The sequence below is a fragment of the Primulina eburnea genome, chromosome 15, assembly GCF_022965805.1.
Source record: "Primulina eburnea isolate SZY01 chromosome 15, ASM2296580v1, whole genome shotgun sequence".
NCBI classification, from domain to species: Eukaryota; Viridiplantae; Streptophyta; class Magnoliopsida; order Lamiales; family Gesneriaceae; genus Primulina; species Primulina eburnea.
Window position 1 is genome coordinate 26,800,255 of NC_133115.1, and position 14,747 is coordinate 26,815,001.

Below are 14,747 nucleotides of genomic sequence, written 5' to 3' on the forward strand. Positions count from 1 at the left end.
AAAAGGGTGAACCCCACACCCGAGGGCCCCACACAGAGCCGTCCCAAGCCCCAACGTGAAGGGAGGTAAATCAAGATTATGCATCGGCAGCAGGTACCCAGAGGAGAGGATGGCTGGAGCAATTCACCATAAAGGAGGAGCCGAGACTCGAACCCTTGCCAACATGGATTAACAGTCCTTCACTCCAGGTCCTTATCACACTGCCAATGCCCCTGGGGGCAGATGTTCATGTTAATATAAGCATTTAATGTAGGTTTCTCGATACCCGAAATAGTGTGTGGAGGACGGCTGATGTGATATTTTAGAAGATGCTCATATATACAAACTAATATTGTTTTAGAAAATATATAAAATAAATTTTGAAATATTAAATATGAATTAAAATTTTCCTAATGTTTAAAGTTTTATTTTTTTAAAATGTCTTTTATATATATATATATATATATATATATATATATATATATATATATATTCATTTTTTTATAAAGATAAAAATCCTGAGTCCGCTACGATCATGTGGGGTTGATGTGATTTTAATGAATAAAGAATTTAATATTTAAGATATTGTTATAAGAATAAATGTATTTTAAGGATATAAAGAAAAGACAATGACGCTATTTTATCTCCGTATGAAACTTTAATATATAATATAAGATAATAATAGCAAAAACTTATGTGAGACAGTCTCACGAGTCGTATTTTGTGAGACAGATATCTTATTTGGGTCATTCATGAAAAAATATTACCTTTTATGCTAAGAGTCTTACTTTTTATTGTGAATATCGGTAGGATTGACCCGTCTCACGTGAGAGAACCAACTCTAAGATAATCTATCTATAATAGAAACAATAAAAAATCATTGGAAACAAAATTTTGTTAAATTACCTGTCAGATAAAGAAGGATCGTCATTTTAACTTTTAAGGAATCAAAAGTTCTATTCAACCTGAAACCCAAAAAAAAAATGCGGAACTTTAATCAACATCAGTTGCTTAATTTACTACTCAAATTTTCCACAAAAGAGAAAATTCTAAAAACCTCTAATTGTCAAAATCGAAACACTAATTCAAAAAAAAAAAAAAAAAATCAAACACTAATTCTAAAAAAAAAAATCAAACACTAATTCTAAAAAAAAAATCTCAATGACTGTAAAAAAATACAATCAATGAACAAGAACCCAGAATCAGCGTTGATTTCATTCTCAAAGTGGAGCAAAATTTCTGAGTATGATGCAAGTAAGAAAGAAGAAATCCGTCCTTGCTCGAAATTGGACTGTAAATATTAAAGCCATAGGATTTGGCTTGTGAGGATTTTAGGGACGTGACTGACACATACCGTGTCTATCGTTAGTTTTAACAGTTAAATTAACAGAAAGAACGATTTGTAAATGTTTAATGCTAAACTGAGAAAGCCGAAATATTTGAGACCAAACCAGGAAAGAGCCCAAACATCAAGGATTGAATCGAGTCTTTAATATAACACTATGTTTTCGATCATATGTAAAAGAAAACATTCAAGTTAAAATGTATTTATGCATTCAAAGTTAATGAATGAAAAAATAACTCAATATAAAATGTTACAATATCTAAAATAGTGACCACCTTTTCAATCTGCAAATCTACTGCACACAAGTTGAGCAATCGTTGAATCTAGGATGTTACGAGGTCTTTATTTATTCTTCTTGTGCATGATTTTTTCTTATGATTGCTTGTTGTTAACATATTTCCTTCGGTCTTGATCTCCCAATATATATGTTTTAAAAAAAACGCGTGAAACTGAACTGAATTAAATTTTTTTTTATTTGTTCGGTGACCGAATAAACCGATTTTTTTGGAAAAAAAATAAACATAGAACGGAATAGGCAAGTGCAAAAAATACAAAACGTCACAGCTCAAATTAAACCGAATTTGAAAAAATAAGGACCTTTCTATGCACTCCAAAGGAATCATTGTTATCACCCATTCATTTAGATACATATAGATATAGATAAACCAAATAGAGAATCACAAGTAATGAACCCACAGATTCAGTTATTTAAATCGTGAAGAGACGAACAAGGGGGTGAACGATGAAGTGAGGAGCGAAGACAGAAGATAGATGCATAATAAAGTAATTTATGGTGGAGTACTGTTTTTCACACCAAAGACGCAATAGAAGTTTAAAATTTTTAAAGAAATGTTCGTTTTAACAATCAAATGATTCAAATCCATACATATAATGTTTAGATTTACATTTGCGTTCTAACACGCTTGACATCAAACTATTTCAGGATTAGCGTAGATAGTCCTAGTAAGTCTCTACGAATGATCTAGTGGATTGACCACTGTTCTTCGTTTTTCAAATTTAGTCCAAAATTGAAAATTGAGTTCCTTGTCTAGATTTCACTAGAAAACAAAACAAAATATTGCGTTGAGAATTGGTCGCGGAAAGTTGACAGAACCACGGTTGCAGCAAGACCGCAAGCGGTGCCCGGAGATGTGGAGGAGGACGGCTGAGACTTTCGATAAGGGAGTGATGGCCAAATTCTACGGTAAGAGGAGAAAGAAAATGTTTAGCATGTAAATTTGACATGTATTATTATATTTCAACTTTTCATGGATTGATTTATAATCTTTCTAGGACTCCTAAGTTAAAATACTATTAGGCTCCGTTTGGTATCTGTGATGGGATAAGTAAATGATTAGTAATTAGAGTGATTAAAAATTGAGAGATATGAATTAATAAAATGGTGAGATAAATAACATGGTGTTTGGTATAATTTTAAAATGATAGATTAATTTTGTAAATTTTATTGTAATGAGCAAAATGCCCCGAGTGCTAATTAAATATATCTTAAAATAATTGGGTAGATAATTAAATATTTATAATTATAATTTACATTTATTAAAATAAATTTAAATATATTTATTAGAAATAAATTTTTAAATATGCATTTACTTTAACAATTAAAATAAAAATAATATTTTGAATGTTACTGTTAAATAAAGTTTAGTAATAATTACAATATTTTTGTTTTTTTAAAATAGTTATAAATATTCTTAAAATAATTTGGTAGATAATTAAATATTTATAATTATAATTTACATTTATTAAAATTAATTTAAATATATTTATTAAAAATATATTTGTAAATATGCATTTAATTAATAATTAAAATAGTAATAATATTTTGAATATTAATTTTATTGTTATATTTATTATAAATATATTTTTCGATTGCTTATTTTTAATAAACGACAAAATAATATTTGACATGGTATAAAATGATGAGTGTTGACATGAAATAAGAAATAAGAGGATAAAAATGTAATTTGATGAGTGTTGATAGCCTATCCCACTTGTTTTATTAGATTAATAATCAAATAATTATCCATAAAATTGGGTCTTAAATCGGGTCAAAGTGATTGTTAAAGTATCTTAAAATTTTAACCAAACATTAGATAATGTTTGATTATTTATCTAACCTTGTTTAATCTACCCAACCAAACATACCCATAGTATTCTTACTTGGGAGATCTCACCTTGTAAAAAACTCTATTCTAATTAATAAAATAATCAATGCCGAGTCATGATCTCATGTAATATTTGCAACTTTTGAAAACTATGACATAATTAAGTAATAATTAATTAATTAATTAATTAATGATCTCTTCTTGAATATTCAATGATTATTTCACATAGTAGTAAAAATTACTTAATTAACATTTAATTACTATTTTCTAAATTTACTAATTAAATAATTCTGACTCCATTATAATCTGGATTGATTATTAGACAACAGCGATACGATGAGGCTACAAATCTTGTTATTATAATGAAAAATGAAAATTTCTAATATCAAAATTTTCTATTGACTCATTTTTGGCAACTTTCTATTTTGGAAATCCTTCATTAAGTTAGACAGATGTACTCTCCTCACTTATTTAGTAGTCAAGCTAAATTTCAACTTTCAAATATTGAATCCACCTATAAAATCTTTTTATAAGCACTATGTTTGATCTCCATCAAACTTACAATAGTCAAATTCAACTCCTTTAATTCGATTATCTCAATAGGAACATAAAATTCAATACTTGTGTGATCCTCAATTGTTCAAGGATAAAACTAGTTGTATGTTTACAACTTCATATGATTTAGGACATAATTTAAATTTATATGAGATTACCCTAATTAGCCCCATCATTTTCATCAATCTCTTAATCAAGAACGTTAGAGCTCAAGTCTGATTGCACCCATCGGATCATGATAAGATCGTCTAGTAGCATCGTCACATGATCTCCTAGGTATCACCAAATACAATGTATCAACTCCTATGTATGTCAGATCTACAACCAATCTCGTTACCTGATGACCGTCATGGAGTAAGTAAATGAATCAAAGTGAAGTGGTAGTACGTAAAGCCTCTGGGTTGTCTAGGTCAATGGACTAATGGTATAGAAACATAACAGCATACTATTTCATTGGATAAGTGATAACCACTTGGAAATGACGAGAGATAAGTGTTCAATGACTTATTTAATGAGAACTCATCTGCATGAATAAACATCTTCATGTCCTTACCAATGGAATATAATGTTTACATCATAGATGTTAGTCTCAGGTTCGACCAAGCTTTGTCCTTGTTTTAGGCTCCTGAATCAACTAGGAACCAATTTGAAATACACAATACACTTTCTAATGAATTTCACGATCTACATTGAGAGATAGACCTCATGATACTGTAGTATAGTCAAGAACTTTGTCTATGTAGCTTGTATTGATACAAAAAAAAGTAAATGATATGATTGGATAAAATCTTACAATATTATTAAAATAAAGATTTTTTTTACACAAGAGTCAATAAAGTCCAAGTAACAAGTTAGATCGCCAGGCACCTACTCAAAAAATTCTCACTTGCCCTATTATCATCTACCTATAGAGATCAAATCAATTACTTTATTATGCTTCTCAAATAATGGTCATGGTAGGAGCTTCGTAAGTAGATCAACACGTTATATGTAGAGGCTACTATCTCTTCCAATATTTCTCATTTTCCCACAATATCCGAGATGATGTGGAACTTCTTCTGTATATATGTTTAGATCAGTTATGAGACCTCGACTCTTTTGTTTGTGAAACGACACTGGTGTTGTTGCAGTGCATCGGGACTGGATCAAATCCATTTAGAATTACGCTCCACTCTTGAGCGGAAGTACTTATCCAAAAAGCCTCTTTTGTAACAACTGATGTGAAACGACCCTCGTTTTTTCACTTTAAAATTCTATTATTTTTTTATAAACAATATTTCAAAAATTTACCCTTTAACCATAAATTATCATTTCCATAAATCAAAATAATTTAATATATAAAATCTCAAGTACATAAAAATCTCTAAATCGTCAATTAACAAAATTCAACTCCAATCTTTAACATGATCATACTAACTTCCAAATAAAGCATAAAAATATATAATTAAATCATTAAAAAAATCCTTTAAAACTTTTACTATCAAGCTAAAGCGGAAAAATAAAAGCCCTCGGGAGCGTACTGTCTGTCTCGATCCACTCAAGCGTCAGCGCTTCCCTCAAAATATCACCTGCATCATTCAAACCTAGTGAGTTTAATGACCTAACACGCTCTAAACATGAGTAACAAATAATATATATACAAGTACATGCGTTAAAATCATACTTTTATTTAAAATAAGCTTGTAATCATAAATAATCATAAATCGTAAAACTTTTAATCTTTTATCATTTTGGGTGAAGTTTGATCCTTGAAATTGACTAGATTTTTATGTATTGGTCGACTGATCAGTCTTAGCTCACCATTACGCATGGGGACGTGCACTAGGCACCGACGTAAAACTAAAAATACGACCGTTAGGCTCCCTCTGGGGAATTTCCCGTATACGGGCGCCCTCTCCCTCACGATATTTCAAAAAATCATATATCTTCTTTGTCACAGTCAATTCACATCTTTCAAAATATTTTTCTTTTTACTTTATAAATCATAAAATATCATGACTTTCCAAAAATAACATTTTACAGTAAAAATTTCATATCTTTACCATAACTCACAAGATACCATATTTTCCTCAAAATCATCATAATGTATATTTATCATGCGTTATGACCATTCGGATACTGCCAAGCCCTTTCGTACTACCCAGTTCTAAAATTACCGTTTTGCCCGTGGACGTAAAATTTCTCGATTTTGACTTTTTCTTACTTTTATTAATTCTAGATCATCCCAAATAATTATTTAAGCTTAAATATAATTTTAAATATTTTTATTTAGCTTAAATCAGAGGTTTTCGATTAAATTTCCTATTTACTATTTCGTGAGCGTTTAATTCTATAAATTAGTTCAAAATTTATTATTTTCTTTCCAAATTTTAAACATAGACTTTTTATACCTAAAATACTTTTGTGAGCCATGAATCGACCCCTGTGGACCATGGTTCGGACCTTTTCTTCCTAAACCCTAAACTCGAACCCTAGCGACTTTCCTTGAGCCAACTCTCTTTTTACTCGAACCACACCCGAGCCACCTCGAGCCAGCCCCTGACCATAGCACCTAGGGACCCTAACCCTCCTTGACCACGCACGGGCCCCCAGCCCGTGCACGACGTTCCTGCCGTCAAGAACAAGAGCCGCACGATTTCCCTCAAGCATTGATTCAAGCCACCTTAGACCAAGACACACCAGTCTCTGTCTCGACCCTTGACCATCCTCCCTAGTCCCTAATGGACCAGCCTAGACCAACCCAACAAAGACACGAACCATTTCTTCAGGAGCCGCACCTATGCGTGCATGGGGAGAGTCCTTGCACACATGTAATCTTCCCCACCGACTGTACAAAAGTCCTAGCAACACTGAACCAGGAGACGCACCTATGCGTTCATGGGGAGAGTCCTTGCACACATGAATATTCCCCACCAACTGTACATGAGTCCTAGCAACACTGAACCACATCCAGCACAGCCCATGCCCATGCCCAAGCCCTGGCCGATCCGCACGCAAGTTCCCCACCTAGACGACCCCAAACACCATAAAACCCATGAGGAAATCCTATGTTCGTTTCTTCCTAGCCAAGCTCGATTCCAGCCTTTGCTTCCATCGTAAAGCGTCCTTGTTATATCCATAATTCATCCTATGTTGGCAGCCATTCCCTTGGAAATCATAACGTTTTCAAAACAAGCGTAAAAGCATCAAAACTTTGAAAATATTTGTACTATTGTTAAAACAACCGTGCATACATATTCTACATGCACAATAAACAAAACATGCACACTATGGTTTGAATGATGCGTCAAAGGGATTTAGAAACGTGCCTTTGCGTTTTAGAACTCGAATATATGATAGTCAGCGTGGGGCGCGAAAAAGAACGAACTAGCGACGAAGAATCCTTGTTTTCTTCCTCTCTTTTATTTAAAATTTTAGTGTGTGTAAAGTATGTGAGGATCGGCTGCTATGTGGTCTCCAAAGCCTAGGTTTTTATTTTATAGGTTTTAATTTGTAGGATCATGGGCTTGGGTTTTAGGCTTTGGGCCTACTCATCCAGGTAAATTGGTCCCAATAACACTTATTTAATAAAAAAAACGTTTACAAAAATTAGTTTTTAAAAATAATTTATTTTATATATTAAAAGTCTCTTGTTTGCCCAAAACCGGCTTCTTGGATAAAATCGAGCTCGTCTCGTAAAATAATTTGAAGTCTTATCATTTTTAGAAAAACTTCATCATATTTAATCTTATTAATAAGTCTTGAAAATATTTATTGAAAAATATTATTTTGTCTTAGTCGCCCCCGTTCTCTTTTCCCCAGCGTATTATTGAATATTCGAGTAAAATATACAGTGCAATTAGTCCCTTAGTATGCATCATGCAAGCAATTAAAATCAATTAAATAAATCAAATATGAAATTTAAATCATTTGCATGCATATGGTTTACGTAGGTTTGCGGACGTTACACGATGCATCTATGCATTCAGTTGAATCTATTGTGGTGTTTTGTTTGGAACTTTTCCAAGAGACAATACCTTACATTGAACTTGAATACAAACTCAGAGATTGATTTCTAATCATTCAAAACTGATTTAAAGTTAGAATCATTGTATCATTCAAATTTTAATTCTACACCTCCATAGACCATGATCAAATTCTTAGTCCTTCTTAAGTACATAAGAATATCCTTCATGGATTTCCAATGCAATGGACTAGGGTAACATCTTCTTACAAAACTCAGTGCATATGCTATATTAGGTCGATTAGATATCTTATCGTACATATTACTACTAATGACATACACATAAGAAATGTGTGTCATGGTTTCTATCTCCTCATTCGTCTCAGGGCACATAAACTTGAATAGAGTAACATCTTCTTACAAAACTCAGTGCATATGCTATATCAGGTCGATTAGATATCTTACCTTAATAATACTACTAATGACAAACACAAAAGAAATGTGTGTCATGGTTTCTATCTCCTCAATCGTCTTAGGGCACATAAACTTGAATAGAGTTACACCATGACATGTTGTTAGATATTCTCTCTTGAACTCCTTCATAGATAATCTTCTCAGTATGAGATTGATATAAGTGACTTTGGTGAGCCCTGAAATCATATTTTATCTATCCCAATAGATCTGTATTTTAATACATATGATGCTTCACTCATGTCTTTCATAGAGAATATACTCGCTAACCATACTTTTGTTGATTGAAAAAATCATACATGATTCTCAATTAGTAGAATGTCATCAACACAGTACAAGGAATGTTATTGCACTCCCACTAACCAACTCATACACACAAGGTTCCTCAAGATTCTTAACAAAATTAAATTCTTTGATAATGTTATCGAATATGAGGTTTAATGTAGAGTCCAAATTCAGTACACGTAAAACCCACGCATTTATTTATTTTTTAAATTATTTAAATAATTTTAAAACGATTTTAGCGATGCATGATTTATTTAATTGCATTATCTTAAATTATTTATGTTCATGTTTCAAGCGATTATTCGGGTGGGATCGAGGAAATGAGACAGGCGACGATTTAGGTGATTTTAAAATGGGGTATTTTATTTCAAGTCAAGAAATTGGCATTTAAACGATTTATTAAGTTTTACAATTTTAAGGCCTAATTTAATTATTATGTGATTTTAAGATTTTAAAACTTTTAAAGATTTAGTACTTATGCATTTTATTTTAAATTAAGAGATTTTATTAAAGGTGAGTAGGAAGTTAGTATTTTAATTACCTTTTTAATTATGTAATTAAGCAATTTTTTATTCTCCCTAATTACCTAAAACACACACACCAAAACTCATGCACACAAACTTTTACCCACACACATACACGACAACACACACACCCATTTCACTTTACCACATTTCATATTTTTGAAAGGAAAATTTAGGGTTCTAAGAACCAAGAGCAGCCGCCCCCTTTCCTCTTCATCTTTCTAGAAATTTTCGTCAACTTTTCTTCAAGAAAATCATGCCACGTCCGTCCCAGATCAACCATCACATCCTTCCCGTATCAAAAAACATGTATATTCTTTCGTTTATGCATCGATCTCGTTATAGTACATGTTCTTATGATTATTATGTGTAAAAATTCATGTGTGTTGTGCAAAGTTTGAGCAAAAATTGGTTAGATCGATTTTGAAATGATTTTAGATCTGGAAATCCGAATTCTGTTGTCATTTCGATTTCTGCAAAAATTCGGTCAACTTTCTAGAAAAAAACTTTCAACATATTAAATATATAACTTTTTGATACATTTGATTTGACGGTAAATTCATAATTTTTGGACAAGAAACGAGTGAGTTATGATCATTTTTGTGGGACTGCTTAAACTGTAATTTTCTGGAAAATGAGTACTTGATGCGTTCTTGAAGTTATTTGTTTCAGGATCCGTTGGGAACCGTTGGATGATCGCTGTTGTGTTTAAGTATTTCGATTATGAGGTTAGGATGATTTTTGGTGCTTTGTTTCGTGTCGATAGGCACTGGATTGCATTACAAGTCGTAGGAAACATTTTTGTGTCAAAATGTCATGTTCACAGTTTGAGTTGCATTCGTATGATTTGTGTCGTTGTTTTGAGGCGTCATGGGAGTTTGAATAATTGTCATAACATCCTAGGATGGGTCTCGAGGTGTTCGTTCACAGTTCGAATGATTGAGTTAGGAGGATTAAGCCATAAGTGTAATGATTCCCGTTGGTTTACCATTCCAGAGTCTACACGGACCCCAAGCCGAACCCTGACATGGGATATGTGCCTTTGTTAATTCCGTAGGTTAAGTTAGCAGAGTCTACACGGACCCTGACCCGATGTGTACACGGGGTCCGTGTCTTCCATGTTTGGGAAAATATAGGGATTGTTTTGGGGTTCGATGTCATGTTTTAGTACGATGATTAAACGTGGTTGAGTCCTGAGAGATTTAGAACATCATAAGAAATTTAAAAATTCCTCTGCTTTTGGGCACGAGAAAACCGAGATCCCAATAGTGGTATCAGAGCCATGTTCTCTATATCGTATGGTTTTAAATCATATTGAATAATTTATTTTTAACTACACAAGAAAATTTTTCAGAAAATTGAAACATTCTAAATGATTTTTATTTTTCCAGAAATTTAATTTTTAATTTAAAAAAAAAATTAGACTGCACGGAACTGTTCTTCTAAGTGCAGTGCTGCGCACGCAGCGTGCACGAAACAGTGGCACAACCATGATGAGTAAAAGTGTTTGTTTCAAGAAATGCCACATTTTTGAAAAGGAATTTCTATTAGATAGAAAAGGCAAGATGATAGAACTTGAAGAAATTCAAGATACTCCCTCAATTGTAGAAGTTGAACCTAATCCCCAACAACCAGTAGTTGAAGTATACGCTCTTAGAAGGTCTGATAGGGTTATTAGACCACCTGCAAGATATACGTTTTTTCATGAACAAAGCCATGATGAGACTTGTGTTGGATATGATCCAATGAATTTCAAAGAATCAATATCTAATACTGATTCAACCAAATGGCTTGAAGCCATGCAGTCTGAAATGGACACTATATATTAAAACCAAGTCTGGACATTGGTGGATCCACTTGAGGGAATCGTTCCCATGAGATGAAAATGGATCTACAAAAGAAAGCTTGGGGTGGATGGGAAAGTATTGACCTTCAAAGCAAGACTTGTTGCAAAAAAGTTATACTCAAAGGCAATGAATTAACTATGAGGAAACTTTTTCACCAGTTGCTATGTTTAAGTCCATCACAATATATTATTAGTCATATCAGCATGGTATGAATATGAGATATGACAAATGAATGTAAAGACTGCATTCCCCAATGGAAAAATCAAAGAAGAATTTTATATGTCTCAACCTCAGGGATACTTATCAGTAGGAAGTGAGCATAAGGTATGCAAACTTCAGAGATCAATATATAGTATCAAGCAGGCGTCAAAGAGTTGGAACCTCAGATTTGATAACACTATCAATGAATTTGGTTTTGTTAAAAATCCTGAGGAACCATGCGTGTACAAGAAAGTTAGTGGGAGTGCAGTGACATTCATAGTACTTTATGTTGATGAAATCCTACTCATTGGGAATGATGTATGATTACTGCAATCAACTAAAGTATGGTTAGCAAGTAAATTCTCCATGAAAGACATGGGTGAAGCATCCTATATATTAGGAATACAAATCTATAGATATAGATAAAAAAAGGATGCTGGGACACACTCAAGCCACTTATATCGATATCATTCTGAAGCGATTCTATATGGAAGAGTCTAAGAGAGGATACTTACCAATGTGTCTTGATGTTACTCTATCTAAAGCTATGTGTCCCAAATTGGAGAGATAGAGATGATGACATATATGCCATATGCGTCGGCCATTGGTAGTATCATGTATGGTATGATATCGACACGTCCTGATGTTGCCTATGCTCTGAGTGTTGCAAGCAGATATCAGGCGAATACTGATCCAATGCATTGGAAGGCCGTGGAAGATATTCTTAGGTACTTAAGAAGGACTAAGAACTTGTTCATGGTCTATGAGGGCGGAGAATTGAAATTGGAAGGCTATACTGATTCTAGCTTCTAATGTGATGTAGATGATTCGAAATCAACATCTGGTTTTGTATTCATGCTAAATGGTGCGGCTGTCTCTTGAAAAAGTTCCAAGCAAGACACCGTTATGGATTTCACCACTGAAGCTGAATACATTGTTGCATCTGCTGCAGAAAAAGAGGCAGTTTGGATGAGGAATTTTGTCCAAGATTTATGCATCATTCCTAATGGAGTTGATCCAGTCCGGTGTACTGCGACAACACTGGTGCAGTTGCGCAAGCAAAGGAGCCATGGTCTCATCAACGATTCAAACATATACTGAGGAAGTTCCACATCATATGGGAGATTGTGGGAAGAGGAGACATATCAGTCGAAAGAGTTCCCTCTGCAGATAATGTTCTTGATCCACCTACAAAGCCCTTGCCAGGACCATTGTTTGAGAAGCATCGTGAAGCAATGTGATTAAAGTTTCTGGGTAGTTGGCTCTAGGCAAGTGGGAGATTGTTAGAGTAGATGCCCTGTAAGCCAACTGTTGGCTAGAGAATTTATTGACTCAGTTGTAATAAACAATATTTATTTTAATATAATTCATTATTTCATGATTTGTTTTACTTTATCTGTATATTCATGCAATCAGAATAGATAAAATTCTTGATTATACTTTAATATAAATGAATCGTAATTCGATGTTGAAACTCATTTGTAAACACTGTATAATCTAAATTCGTTCCTAGTCGATTCAGCCACCTAAAACATGGATAAGGTCGCTTGAGCTCGAGACTAGCATCTGTGATGTTGTGTACCGCGTTTCTTGGTAAGGGCATAGAGATGTCCAAACATGTAGATGTGTAGTCATATGATGATCATACCGAACAACCCTCCCTCGAACTTTCCAAGTGGTTATCATTCATCGAGAGGATAAGTCCGTGGTTATGATTATATACCATTAGTCCTTACGATCCGGGACAATACTGAGGCTCTATATGCTAGGGTTGTGCTTTGACTCGTTTACCGACTCCAGGAGAGTCATCAGGTGGGGAGATTGGGTACAGTTGTGATACATGTAAGAGCCAGTGCATTCTAGTCGGAAATTCACCGCTCGCCTACGGATGTGGATATCCTATGTGATCTGATGAAATAATAGTACATTAAATCTCTGGTCAGAGTATGAGATGTACGTTAGAGAATTAGTTCTCCAATTATACATGCGATATCACTATTTATGCTACCCTCGATGAACCAATGTTTGCAGATTTGATCGGGATATATGAGATGAAGGGACCGTACTGTATGTTAATCATAATAGACTGGTTCTTGCAGGCACTATCAGTGATACCTAGGTAATCATGGGGCGATGCTACTAAACGCTCTTACCATTATTCGATGTGTTTAATCAGAAATATGATTTCTGGCATTCTCATGATCAATAGTTGATACATAGAATGAGGCAAATTAGGGTAAGCTTGAATAAAGGATTATGTCCTGAATCACAAAGAGTTGTGAACTCACGGCTAGCTACATCCCTGAACCATTAAGAGTCACACAAGCACTGGTTTACTTGTTCCCATTGAGATAATAAATTCAATGAGTTGAATTTATAAGAAATAAGCTTGATATGATCAATCAATAAGCTTAAAAATAAATTTTATAAAAGCTTATAAAAATTTTGAGAGCATTACTGCTAAAACAGTCAAAGGGAGTGCACATGCCTTATTTAGACATTGAAGATCTCGATATTAAAGTGTGCATCATAATAACAAACAAGTTGAAATTATCACAACGATGATATTTGATCACCGATCGGGATTATGATGAGATTAATGTAATTGAAGCATGGATCATGGGTTTGTAAGAGTATAATCCCATCATGCAAATTTATTATAGTTCAAATGAGATTTAATAGTTAAATTATATTTTAATTGAGTTAAAATATATCCCATTAAGTTTATTTATTTATTTATAAAATGGCAAAAACTTGTGTGAGACGGTCTCACGGGTCAAATTTTGTGAGACGGATCTTTATTTGGGTAATTCATGAAATAGTATTGCTTTTTATGCTAAGAGTACTACTTTTTGTGGTGAATATGGGTAGGGTTGACCCGTCTCACATATTGATATCCGTGAGACGGTCGCACATGAGACCTACTCTTATAAAATATGGTGTTGATCTATGTAATATGAAAATATTCATGATACCATAATTTTAGAAACTTACACACAAAGCAAAAATAGAATTAATGCATGATATTCTTGAAAAAGATATATGTATTAAAAGTCGAGATTGGCATGATTTGGGCATGGATTTTAGAATCTATACTTGACTTAATTAAAGATTAATTGAGTAAATGATGGATTAAAGAAATAATGAGTTAATTATTCTTAATATATGGCATTGATTCGAGACATACAAGGTTGTTGCAAGAAAGAATTTCGGCTCTTCCCAAGTTTCGGTGGTTGCTCTCAAAATCTCTTTTGTTATGCGAGAAATATTCGCAGAAGTATTGAGTCGATTTCTTTTTCGTGTTCCATCTCTACGTAAAATATCTTCTATTTTTCTAGTGCAATTTAGAAGAGGAATAAATATTCCAGTCATGGACCGGATTAGGAGATCGAAAAACGTTTGTAGGGATTTACAATAAGAGCTATGTTCGCTAATGCCCGAGTAGTTGGAGTCAAGTGAATTAATTCACTA